The sequence below is a fragment of the Somniosus microcephalus genome, chromosome 4, assembly GCF_052327205.1.
Source record: "Somniosus microcephalus isolate GS21.2 chromosome 4, FLI_Smic_1.0, whole genome shotgun sequence".
NCBI lineage: Eukaryota > Metazoa > Chordata > Chondrichthyes > Squaliformes > Somniosidae > Somniosus > Somniosus microcephalus.
The window spans coordinates 29,007,263-29,020,811 of record NC_140990.1 but is presented as its reverse complement, the minus strand read 5'-3'; the positions used below and the strand labels follow the sequence as shown (position 1 = coordinate 29,020,811).

Below are 13,549 nucleotides of genomic sequence, written 5' to 3'. Positions count from 1 at the left end.
GGGACGAGAGAGGTCCAAAAGGTGATGTCCTTACCATTGGTGCCCAGAACAGGGTCGGCATCTCCACTGGCAACGGGCCCAATCACCTGGGCTCCCATGAGGCGACCCACGCGCTCTTCCAGGTCAGTGATCTGCTGGATCTGGGGACCGCCTCCCCCGGTCTCAGTCCGGCTCTTCTGATTGTGGGCCAGCTTGGCCTGCAAGAGAAAGGACGGCCTCTAAGTAGTGTGTAGCCCTGATTTGGTGTGCACTGCCTCCCATGGTCGAATAGCTTGGCCAGTGTGGAGCCCTGATCTGGTGTGCACTGCCTCCCATGGTCGAATAGCTTGGCCAGTGTGTAAAGTGCAGAATGTGCAATTGATGTTCATGCCAGTCCCATAGCTGCTGGATGAGGGCTGGCCATTAGGGCTTTCAGGTCCCTTTGCCCATAATGTGAGGTGCACATTCAAGGATGAGGAGGACACTGGAAAGTGTACTCACCCTGACAATCCTTGTGAGGTCATTGAACCTTTTTCTGCATTGGACAGAGTTCCTGGGGACCTCGCTGTTGGCTGTCACCCTGATGGCGACCTCCCTCCAGGCTTTCCTGTAGACGCTGGTCGCAGGCTTCTTCCCACTGTCCGGGAACAGGATTTTGCATCTCCTCTCCAAAGCCCCAACCAGCAGCTTCAAATCATGGCCAGAGAAGCGCTGCACTCGTTCACGGGCCTTCTGCATCTTTCCCGGCGCTATTTCTGTTCAGCAGCAGTGTTTAGGCCTAGCTGGAGGGCTGCAGTGTCCAGGGCGTGGCAGCAGACGAACTCGACCCTTCCCCCTTTAAGAGCTGGCCGGCGCCAGGGTGTCTGCTGTCAATCAAGAAATGACCGCACCTGCGCTGCGCCCGGCCTCGGCGGTTTAGCTCAGCACCGCCGGCTTTGCGCCTAAAGATAGTTGTGTAACACCAGTTTTAGCGCTCGAGCAAACTCTTAGGGCGAAGCTACTGAATATCGGCGAAGTGGCCTCGACTTTGCGCCAGGCGCAAACTTTAGCGGCCGCCCGACTTTTCCGCCCCAAAAGTGGCTATACTGAATTTCTAGGCCTTTGTGTTCTCCTCACAGCTTACTGTCCCACCTAGCTTTGTATCAGCAGCAAACTTGCATTGGAAACATTGCAATCAGTCCCTTCATCTAAGTCATTAATATAGATTGTAAATAGCTGAGGCACTGATCCTTACGGCACCCCACTAGTTACAGCCTGCCAATCTGAAAATGACCCATTTATCCCAACTCTCTTTTCCATCTGTTAACCAATCCTTTATCCATGCCAATACATTACCTCCAACCCCATGAGCCCTTATCTTGCTTAACAACCTCTTATGCGGCACTTTATCGATGCTTTGCAGAAATCCAAATATACTACATCCACTGGTTCCCCTTTATCTACCCTGCTAGTTGCATCCTCAAAAAACTCGAATAAATTTGTCAAACACAATTTACCTTTCATAAAACCATGTTGACTCTGCCTAACCATATTATAATTTTCTAAGTGCCCTGTTCCACTTCCTTAATAATGGATTCCAGCATTTTCCCGATGACTGATGTCAGGCTAACTGGCCTGTAGATCCCTGTTTTCTCTCCCTCCTTTCTTGAATCCGCTGGGACCATTCCTGAATCTAGGGAATTTTGGAAGATCACTACTAATGCATCCACTATCTCTGCAGCCTCCTCTTTTAGAACCCTAGGATGTAGGCCATCAGGTCCAGGGGATTTGTCAGCTTTTAGTCCTATTAATTTCTCAAGTATTTTTTCCTCTACTGATATTAATTACTTTAAGTTCCTCGCTCTCAGTAGCCCCTTGGTTCCCCACTATTTTTGGTTTACTTTTTGTGTCTCCTACTGTGAAGACAGATACAAAAAAGGTGTTTAAAGTCTCTGCCATTTCCTTGTTCCCCAATATCATTTCTCCTGTCTCAGCCTCTAATGGACCAACACTTGCTTTAGCTACTCTCGTTCTTTTTACATACTAGAAGCTCTTACAGTCTGTTTTTATATTTCTTGCTAATTTAAACTCATTCTATTTCCTCCCTTTTTGTCAATTGTTTGGTTTTGTAGCCATCTTTCGATCCATCTTTCGATCCATTCTGCTGCCTGGCCCTTCACTCCACACGGCCTGACCTGGGTCATCTTGTAGATCTTACAGACTGTTATAGATAGCAAGCTGGTCACAAAACAGGAAACAGAGAGTAGGGGTTGGGAGTAGCTACTCAGACTGACAAAAGGTGGGAAGTGGTGTTCCACAGGGATTGGTGCTGGGATCACTGTTGTTCACCATTTACATGAACGATTTGGACTCGGGAATCAGAGGTACAATTTAAAAATTTGTCGATGACACCAAATTGGGAGGTAGAGTTAATACTGAGGAAGACTGCAACAAAATGCAAGAAGACATTAATAAATTTGCAGAACGGGCGTGTAATTGGCAAATAAATTTCAGTATAGATCAGTGTGAGGTGGTGTGTTTTGGTAGGAAGAATAAGGAGGCGACACACTACTTGGAAAATAAGAGTTTAAATGGGTAGAGGAGCAAAGTGATCTCGGGGTCCAGATGCATAAATCACTAAAAGTAGCGACGCAGGTTAATGAGGCCATAAAAGAAGCAAATAATGGACTGGGGGTTCATTTCTAGAGGAGCCTTCCACCCCGGGCCTGGGAGCTCTGAACCACGGCCGAGAGCGGCTGGGACACATTTCATACACACCTCAAGAAAGGCCAAAGTGCCGTTTACCCCTCTCAGTGTGGCCATGAAGGACTGTGTCCAGGCTGAAGATCTGTTCCCCCGTACGATCCTCCCCCAGATTGTAGACAAAAATCTACAACAATGTGTTTAACACAAAGCTGATTTATTTGACATCTATCCAGAATATTAAACTCCAGCCCAGTTATAGGGGTTATTAACATCAGCAGAATCAAACCCCAACTGTCAGAATGAACATGGTTCAGTCCTGGATGTGATTAACAGCAGCAATAACAACAGAATCCAACCCCTGCTGTCACTTGTGAATTTGCTGGTGTTTCAGCAGGTGGGATGAACGAGTGAATCCCTTCCCACACACGGAGCAGGTGAACGGCCTCTCCCCAGTGTGAACTCGCTGGTGTCTCAGCAGGGTGGATGACTGAGTAAATCCCTTCCCACACACAGAGCAGGTGAACGGCCTCTCCCCAGTGTGAACTAGCTGGTGTGTCAGCAGGTTGGATGACTGAGTGAATCCCTTCCCACACACGGAGCAGGTGAATGGCCTCTCCCCAGTGTGAACTCGCTGATGATTCAGCAGGGTGGATGAATCAGTGAATCCCTTCCCCCACTCAGGGCAGGTGAACGGCCTCTCCCCAGTGTGAACTCGCTGGTGTCTCAGCAGGCGGGATTTACGAGTGAATCCCTTCCCACACTCAGGGCAGGTGAACAACCTCTCCCCGGTGTGAACTCGCTGGTGTGTTAGAAGGTCGGATAAATTAGTGAATCTCGTCCCACACTCAGAGCAGGTGAACAGCGTCTCCCCAGTGTGAACTCGCTGGTGTCTCAGCAGGTCGGATGACTGAGTGAATCCCTTCCCACACACGGAGCAGGTGAACAGCCTCTCCCCGGTGTGACTGTGCTTGTGTGTCGATAGGCCAAAGGATTGGCTGAAGCCTTGTCCACACACAGAACACGTGTACGGTTTCTCCCCGCTGTGAATGGTGCTTTTTGCTTCCATGTTCAGAGGCCGGTGATATTCAGATCCGATGAATTGAGTGACTCTGTCAGATCTTAATGTGATGTTTGGTTTGAGCTTACCGTCTGTAAATCCTCCCCTTCTAATGCCCTGTAAAATTAATATAAAACGGGGAGCGTGAGAGAAAACCCACAAGAAAGGCAGGTTGTGAAATTGAGCTCAATGAATCTGGTCAGTTGTGGGGTCGGCAGCAGAAACAAGTGACCATGAAAGCTGCCGGATTGTCATAAAAACCCAACTGGTTCACTGATGTCCTTCAGGGAAGGGAATCTGCCACCTGGTCTGGGCCTACACACGACTCTGACCTCTATGGGAGGAGAGAGAGGTGGGGGGGAGTGGGGGTGGGAGGGGGTCGAAGGAAAGGAACTTTATTCATCTGCAACTCGACCAGAACTTTGACAGAACCACCAAAACCCACAACCACCACCACCTAGAAGGACAAAGGGCAACTGTTACATGGGAGCACCATCACCTCCAAGTTCCCCTCCAAGTCACACACCATCCTGACTTAGACATATTCATTGTTGCTGGGTCAAAATCCTGGAACTCCTTACTGAACAACATTGTGGGAGTACCTTCACCACACGGACTGCAGCAGTTCAAGAAGGTGACTCACTGCCCCCTTCTCAACGGGCAACTGGGGATTGGCCATATTTGCTGCTCTTGCGAGTGACACCCACATCCCAAGAATGAATTAAAGCAAATCTGTAGATGTGAACTGGATTAAAAGCCTGTACAGAAATACTTGTTCCTAAAACAATACTCTTTTACATTGTATTGAGAGTGTCTGTTTAACAATCTAATCTCCCCGAATCCATCTCCCTTGACAGTCTCACATTGGAAATTGCTGGGTCCTCCTGGGCTCAGAAGTACTGAGGGTTAAACCCAGCAACTTCTCCTCCATCTCCACTCCAGCTCAAACTGAAGCAACAAAAATACCTACACAGGCGGCCAGTGACTTACCTTCCGTCAGCCTGCAATAAAACTCTTCCCCACAGCCGCTGACTAATGGCGGCCGCAGCACCCACAATTCCCCACGCCCCAGAAACCACTCTATCCAATGCGCTGATTCCCCCACTGAGAGTGCGCATGCTCCACGGGGCCGCGGGCCATTCTGGGAGCCTGGCTCCTGTCCTTTGTCCCGAGTCGGACTCGGTGAAACTGGGAAGGGGCAGCTCGGATGGGGGAGGCGCTGCACCCTGGGTTTCCTGGTGCTGGGGCCCTGGCCGCACGTCCGCCGGGCCCGGCCGCTCTGATTCTGATTGAGTTTTTGATGAGGTAACAGAGAGGGTTGATGAGGGCAATGCGGTTAACGTGGTGTACCTGGATTTCCAAAAGGCGTTCGACAAGTGCCACATAATAGGCTTGCCAGCAAAGTTGAAGCCCATGGAATAAAAGGGACAGTGGCAGCATGGATATGAAATTGGCTAAATGACAGAAAACAGAGAGTAGTGGTGAACGGTTGTTTTTCGGACTGGAGGAAGGTACACAGTGATGTTCCCCAGGGTTCGGTACTAGGACCACTGCTTTACTTGATATATATTAATGACTTGGACTTGGGTGTACAGGGCACAATTTCAAAATATGCAGATGACACAAAACTTGGAAGTATAGTGAACAGTGAGTAGGATAGTGATAGATTTCAAGAAGACATAGACAGGCTGGTGGAATGGGCGGACACGTGGCAGATGAAATTTAACGCAGATTTAACGTGAAGTGATACATTTTGGTAGGAAGAACGAAGAGAGGTAATATAAACTAAAGGGTACAATCCTAAAGTGGGTGCATGAACAGAGAGACCTGGGGCTATGTGTGCACAAATCATTGAAGGTGGCAGGGCAGGTTGAGAAAGCAGTTAAAAAAGCATACGGGATCCTGGGCTTTATAAATAGAGGCACAGGGCCCGATTTTGTGGCTTGTGTGGGAAATGGTCGGATTCCCCCGAATGTGGGGTTCTGACACACAAAAAATGTGTCAGCCAGCTCCACACAATTTTCCCTCAAGTGGCCAATTAATTCCCAGCGTGTGGGCAGCCTTGCTAATTGTCCATTTCTAGTCAGAAAGCCCCACAGTATGATGTCATCATTCGTGGTGCTTTCAAAGTCCATAGCAAGCACTGCATCCTCTGAAGACTTCCAAACGAACCATACAGGATGGCAGAGGAGCTGTGGCCAGTGCCAGACCCCGAGCTGCCTCCAGTTTCGACAAGGCTTTACTGCAGGCATTATTGGATGGAGTTAGGGCCCACAGGGAGGTCCTCTTCCCTAGGTCAGGCAGGAAGAGGCCTCCCACTGAGACCAAGGCTGCATGGATGCAGGTGTCAGCAGATGTCAACTCGAATGTGCATGTAACCTTGGCATCACATTTCTAACGCCTTCCTCTACTCCCCCACAGGACCATCCAGAGCCCCCGTCCCCACTGTGGAGGAGGAAGAGGCTGCGCAGCCAGACTCCTCAGAGGAAGCTCCAACCTCTGAGGGCGCAGCGTCAGCAGAAGTAAGCACACCCAGCACCAGCGCAGACACTCACACCTCGGTGGACCTTCGGGACATAGAGTAGTGTTGTCACCTGGTGTTTCACAGCTCACAAGTGAGCCTCAGCAGATTCTGGAGACAGGGACAGCAGTGGAGAGTCCTCGTCAGAGGGCGCAGGACACTGCCAGCTCAGCTCAGATGCGCTGCATGTCGACCCTCTGCCTCTGGGTCCATCCACAAGAGAAGAGGTGATGGATCTCCATGCACAGATGCAGGAGTCTCTGGCAGGTTTTGTCTCCAGGGTCGCTGTGAGTGTGGAGCGAATGGAGGAGTCCATAGCGACCATGAGCAGAGCCTTTGTGGAGTCATTGGCGCATGAACGCATCACCATGGAAAGGTTGGCAACCTCCATGGAGGAGATAACTCGCCAGGGTACGGAAAACATGGTGAGTGTTCATAAGAGAATGACATCTCTTGAGGAGCGTTGGCCATCTATTGAACAGAGAAACCAGACCTTCATGGAAGTCCTTCTGAGTAGGACTGCCAGTGCAGAAACGGGTCCCCATGGCCCCCTAAAGCGCAGCAAGGTGCACTCAAGCCACTTCCAAGCGCTGGCCCCTTCTGGCCTGTGCAGCTTCAGGTGAGTGAGCAGCAGCCTAGTGCGCCTGGTGCTCATCCTGCTGTTCCTGGTTCTGATGCTGCCGCCTCTGCTGCTGGAGATCCACTAATGGCAAGAAGGGAAGGAAAAAAAGGCGTCCCATGCTTCTCGTAGATGCCTCCGCTGAGGAAGCGCTGAGTGAGGGTGGCGAGAGGGGCTTCCCAGGAGATCGCATTGGAGAAGTGTGTGAGGCTCCAACCTTCCACAGCTGTGCCTAAGCCTTGAAGAAGTAGCCCCAAACCTACAACAACAAGGTCCTTCAACATACAAATGCTGTCCCTTTAAATCGCAGCTTCTCCGAATGACCTGCAGCTGACAGCAAGCAAGATCGGCAAGCTTCATGCCAGGTGTCATCAGCGGGGTTCCCCGCAGGCGTGTTTGATGTGGGGAAAGCCCCAAAATCGCAACGGCCCCTGAAAATCGACTTAAACAAGGTAATAATTGCTCATTAGTGTTCCGACGGCCAGTCCCGCCAGTGGCAGCTGGGACTGAAGCGGGTCGCGGAGAAATGGCGGTCTGAAAGTCGGACGGGGCGGGGAATCAGGCGGGGGGGGGGTCGCGACCTGCTTTTTCGCTGATTTTCGGCCCCCGGCTGCCTGAAAAGCCGCCCGACGGCTGGCAGAAAATCGGGGCCATAGAGTCCAAAAGCAAGGAAGTTATGATGAACCTTTATAAAACACTGGTTCGGCCTCAACTGGAGTATTGTGTCCAATTCTGGGCACCGCATTTTATGAAGGATGTGAAGGCCTTAGAGAGGGTGCAGAAAAGATTTACAAGAATGGTTCCAGGGATAAGGGATGAGGGACTTCAGTTACGTTTTTATTTTACTGTTTACGGGATCTGGGCATCGCTGGCAAGGCCAGCATTTATTGCCCATCGCTAATTGCCCTTGAGAAGGTGGTGCTGAGCCGCCTTCTTGAACCGCTGCAGTCCGTGTGGTGAAGGTACTCCCACAGTGCTGTTAGGGAGTTCCAGGATTTTGACCCAGCGACGATGGAGGATCGGCGATATATTTCTAAGTCAGGATAGTGTGTGACTTGGAGGGGAACTTGGAGGTGGTGGTGTTCCCATGCGCCTGCTGTCCTTGTCCTTCTCGGTGGAAGAGGTCGCGGGTTTGGGAGGTGCTGCCGAAGAAGCCTTGGCGAGTTGCTGCAGTCCATCATGTAGATGGTACACACTGCAGCCACGGTACGCCAGTGGTGGAGGGAGTGAATGTTTAAGGTGGTGGATGAGGTGCCAATCAAGCGGGCTGCTTTGTCCTGGATGGTGTCGAGCTTCTTGACACGTGGATAAACTCGAGAAGCTGGGGTGGTTCTCCTTAGAGCAGAGAAAGTTGAGAGACTTAATAGAGGTATTCAAAATCACGAGGGGTCTAGACAGAGTAGATAGAGAGAAACTGTTCCTGTTGGCGGAAGGGTTGAGAACCAGAGGACACAGATTTAAGGTGATTGTCAGAAGAACCAAAGGCGACATGAGGAAAAACTTTTTTATGCAGCGAGTGGTTAGGATCTAGAATGCACTGCCTGAAAGGATGGTGGAGGCAGATTCAATCACGGCTTTCAAAAGGGAATTGGATAAATATCTGAAGGAAAGAAATATGCAGGACTATGGGGAAAGGGCGGGGGAGTGAATCATAGAATCATAGAAAGTTACAGCACAGAAGGAGGCCATTTCGGCCCATCGTGTCCGCGCCGGCCAACAAAGAGTTATCCAGCCTAATCCCACTTCCCAGCTCTTGGTCCGTAGCTCTGCAGGTTAGAGCATCCCAAGTGCACATCCAAGTACTTTTTAAATGTGGTTAGGGTTCCTGCCTCTACCACCCTTTCAGGCAGTGAGTTCCAGACCCCCACAACCCTCTGGGTGAAGACATTTCACCTCAAATCCCCTCTAAACCTTCCACCAATTACTTTAAATCTGTAACCCCTGGTTTTTGACCCCTCTGTTAAGGGAAATAGGTCCTTTCTATTCACTTTATCTATGCCCCTCATAATTTTATACACCTCAATAAGGTCATAGAGTCATAGGGCTAGATTTTCAGTTGCTTGCGCCAGCAGTTAGCGCCTTAAGAGAAGTGATTTTCGGGCGCTATGCGTGTAGCGCGCGGGCGCAGCGCAGTTTGCGCCCCGCCCCAAATTAAGTTGCCCGTTAGCGCCGGCGCAAAGTTTAGCGGCCGCCCGGATGCGCACGCAGAAAATGACGTCACATCCTCGTGCAACGCCCTTTGGCCGCCCCGAATCCAAACTTCAGTCGGACCGCCCCATTGTGCGGCTGGCGCCCAGAGCGTTTGTAAAATGGAACGCAACACACCCTGGGGAGCGCAAATTAAAGGGCACACCTCCTGCACTATAAACGGCAGTCTGCATGTGTTGTGTGGAACAACAACTCCTCCTCCTCCTCCTCGTCTTCTTCTTTTCCCCCCCAGACTCTGCCTTTGAAAAAAAACACATGCACCCTTCCCCTTTAAGAGCTCACTGGCACCAGAGTGTCTGCCGTGCGCTGCGCCCGAGCTCGGGTGTTGTGCTCTGCACTGCCGGCTTAGTGCCTAAAGATAGTAGTGGAACGCCTCTTTTAGCGCTCCACCAACCTCTTAGGGCGAAGCCACTGAATTTCCGGCAACGGGGCGCTACTTTGGGGCGGGCGCTAAGGTTAGCGCCCCAAAACTGTCTATACTTAAAATCTAGCCCATAGAGTCATAGGCCTAGAAATTCAGTGCCCTTAGCGCCGATTTTGCGGCGCTAGAGGGCCTAGCGCTGCAATTGGCGCCGGCGCCTAAATTGCCTGGGGCCCTTCCGCCGCGGTAGACCGGTAGCGCTGCGCCGGCACCAATGACGTCATCGGTGTGCGCAGCGTCCCGGTTGCCGTGGTGATGGGCCCCAGCGCCGAAATTGACTTGCGGCCGCCTCGCCCGTGGCAGCCGCAAGCAACGTTCTGGCAGAGGTGCCTTGCACAAGTTTGCGCCGGCGCATTAAAGGCCCCGCGGCGGCCGGCCGCTTTCCCGCCGCCCGCCTGGCCGCAGCTCCCTCCCCGGACTTCCCCCCCCCCCCCCGGAACAGAAGCAAGCCCGGCACTTGTCCGAGGTGCCGGGCTCATTTTTAATAAGATTATCGCGGGCCGCGGCCGGGTGCAGGCAGCTCCTCCTTAAGGGAAGGAGGCCTGCACTTCCCGAACCTGCCGCACCGCAGCGGGCGCCGCAGCGCCGGAATAGCGCCGAAATTCAGCGCATAGCGCCAGTTTTCAGGCGCTAACAGCTTTCAGCAGCGCCGGCAGCCGTTTGGGCGCAGAACCAGTGAATTTTGGGCCCGACCAGCGCGACTTAGCTCCGGCACTAACTTCCGGCGCTAAAGCCCTGGCAGCGCCAAAACTCAATTTCTAGGCCATAGAGTTTTACAGCACAGAAAGAGGCCCTTCGGCCCATCGTGTCTGCGCCGCCCATCCATCCCTGTCCAGTCTAATCCCATTTTCCAGCATTTGGTCCATAGCCTTGTATGCAATGGCATTTCAAGTGCTCATCCAAATGCTTCTTGAATGTTGTGAGGGTTCCTGCCTCCACCACCCTTTCAGGCATTGAGTTCCACATTCCAACCACACTCTGGGTGAAAAAGTTCCTCCTCAAATCCCCTCTAAATCTCCTGCCCCTTACCCTGAATCTATGCCCCCTTGTTATTGACCCCCCCACTAAGGGGAAAAGTTCCTCTTTATCTACCCTATCTATGCCCCTCATTATTTTGTACACCTCAATCAGGTCCCCCCTCAGCCTTCTCTGCTCCAAGGAAAACAACTCCAGCCTGTCCAGCCTCTCTTCATAGCTGAGGCGCTCCATCCCAGGTAACATCCTGGTGAATCTTCTCTGCACCCTCTCCAAAGCAATCACATCCTTCCTATAGTGAGGCGACCAGAACTGCACACAGTACTCCAGCTGTGGCCTCACCAGCATTTTGTACAGCTCCATCATAACCTCCCTGCTCTTATATTCTATGCCTCGGCTAATGAAGGCAAGTATCCCATATGCCTTTTTAACCACCTTATCTACCTGCTCCGCTGCCTTCAGGGATCTATGTACATGTACACCAAGGTCCCTCTGACCCTCTGTACTTCCTAGGGTCCTACCACTCATTGTGTATTCCCTTGCCTTATTTGTCCGTCCAAAATGCATCACCTCGCACTTTTCAGGGTTAAATTCCATTTGCCACTTTTCCACCCATCTGACCAACCCGTTTATATCGTCCTGTAGCCGGAGGCTTTCCTCCTCGCAATTTACCACCCCACCAATTTTCGTGTCATCTGCGAACTTACTGATCATACTTTTTACATTCTCATCCAAATCATTTATGTAGATCACAAACAATAAGGGACCCAGCACCGATCTCTGAGGTACCCCACTGGACACAGGCTTCCAGTCACAAAAGCAACCTTCGACCATCACCCTCTGCCTCCTGCCACTCAGCCAGTTTAGGATCCAACGCGCCAAGGCACCCTGGATCCCATGGGCTCTTACCTTCTTGACCAGTCTCCTATGCGGGACTTTGTCAAAAGCTTTACTGAAGTCCATGTAAACCACATCCACAGCATTTCCCTCATCCACCCCACTAGTCACCCCCTCGAAAAATTCGATCAGATTTGTCTCCCCTCAGCCTCCTCTGTTCCAAGAAAAACAGACCCAGCCTATCCAATCTTCCCTCGAAGCTAAGATTCTCTACTCCCGGCAACATCCTTGTAAATCTCCTCTGTACCCTCTCTAGTGCAATCATATCTTTCCTGTAATGTGGTGACCAGAACTGCACGCAGTACTCTAGCTGAGGCCTAACTAGTGTTTTATACAGTTGAAGCATAACCTCCTGCTCTTGTATTCTATGCCACGGCTAATAAAGGCAAACATTCCGTATGCCTTCTTAACCACCTTATCTACCTGGCCTGCTACCTTCAGGGATCTGTGGACAGGCACTCCAAGGTCCCTTTGTTCCTCTACACTACTCAGTGTCCTACCATTTAATGTGTATTCCCTTTCCTTGTTAGCCCTCCCCAAATGCATTACCTCACATTTCTCCGGATTGAATTCATTTGCCACTGTTCTGCCCACCTGACCAATTTATTGCTATCTTCCTGCAGTCTATGGCTTACTTCTTCAGTATCAACCACACAGCTGATTTTAGTATCAGCTGCAAACTTCTTAATCATACCCCCTATATTCAAGTCAATATCATTGATATATACCACAAAAAGCAATGGACCCAGTACTGAGCCCTGTGGAACCCCGCTGAAAACAACCTTCCAGTCACAAAAACACCCATCAACCATTACCCTCTGCTTCCTGTCTCCGAGCCAGTTTTGAATCCAACTTGGCACTTTGCCCTGGATCCCATGGGCTTTTAACTTCATGACCAGTCTGCCATGTGGAACCTTATCAAAAGCCTTGCTAAAGTCCATATAAACTGCATCAAACACACAACCCTCATCTACCTGTGGGACTAGCTGAAGTGGTCTTGCAGAGAGCTGGCACGGGCTCGACGGGCCGAATGGCCTCCTTCTGTACTGTAACCATTCTATGATTCTATAAAATATTAGAAAGTTTGTGCTACAGAAGCACGGGGTTTATCTGCTTTTATTGATGAATTTAAAAAGTCTCTATTAAAACCTGAGCCAGTGTGTTGTGAGACAAAGAGCCTTGTGTCCAATAAGGGGAATAAAGGCCCACAGCCTCCCCTGGCCCCGGGCCCTGAACAAGGGACTGGAGAAACTCGCTGCCCTGCGGATCAGACAATCAGCCGGTGCTAGTCCCGCCCCTCGGGCTCCCCGATTGGTTGGAGGACCCGCCGCCGGCTCACTCCTCCAGCCCCGCCCCGCTCGCTCCCTATTGGTCAGAAGCTCCCGTCAATCAGGCCGGAAATCAGGATGGAAAACTATTCTGTCACCAGCTTGCTGTGACGCACCCATCTGTCCGCCCCCAACGTGCGCATCTTTTTCAACCCCGACAATTTCCAGGACGGCTTCCTCCCAGGGGGTGAGCTGGGCTAATGATGGTGGGCCTCCTCTTGGCCTGGCTCTTTCCCTTTTATTGTGAGCTCTCTTTTCCTGCAATGAGGGAGACAAGTGGAGGTTGAGTGAGAATGAAGGAGTGAGTGTAGAGATTGCACAGCATGGATACTTAGAAGGAGACAAAGATGGAGTGAGGTTACAAGACCAAGGGCCCTCCCTGTGTTGTCAGTTGTGCTCAAAGCATCAGAGTGATAGGGAGTGTGAGGGCTGCATGGTGGAATAGTTACGTGATTGTGAGCATGGAGAGCGAGGGAATGGGTAAGGGTGCATGGATGTGAGTGTCAAGTGGGATGTGGAGGAAGAGATTGCTAAAGCTGAGTGCTGGTGAGGAAAGGCAATGGGGATCAGATTGAGGGTGATGGAAACTTCATACTTACTTTTCCAGTACGTTGAAGGTCATGGAATCTTTTCCTGCACTGCATCCAGGTTCTGCGGGTGAGCCCCAAGGAGTTGACCACCCCAGCCACCTGTATCCACACAGCCTTGGTCTGACTGGGAGGCCTCTTCCTCCCTGATGAAGGGAACAGGACCTCCTAGTGGGCCCTAGCCCCATCCACCAATGCCTGTAGTGCTGCCTCGTCAAACTTAGGAGCTGCTCTTGGCCTCCCACTTGCCATTGTTCCTGCAGGTTCCTGTG

The 13,549-nt window shown here is 51.3% G+C and overlaps 1 pseudogene; it reads right to left on the bottom strand.

Moving 5' to 3' along the window:
• Positions 1–13,549, bottom strand: part of LOC147118492 (uncharacterized) — a 123,902-nt pseudogene that overhangs the window by 19,674 nt on the left and 90,679 nt on the right.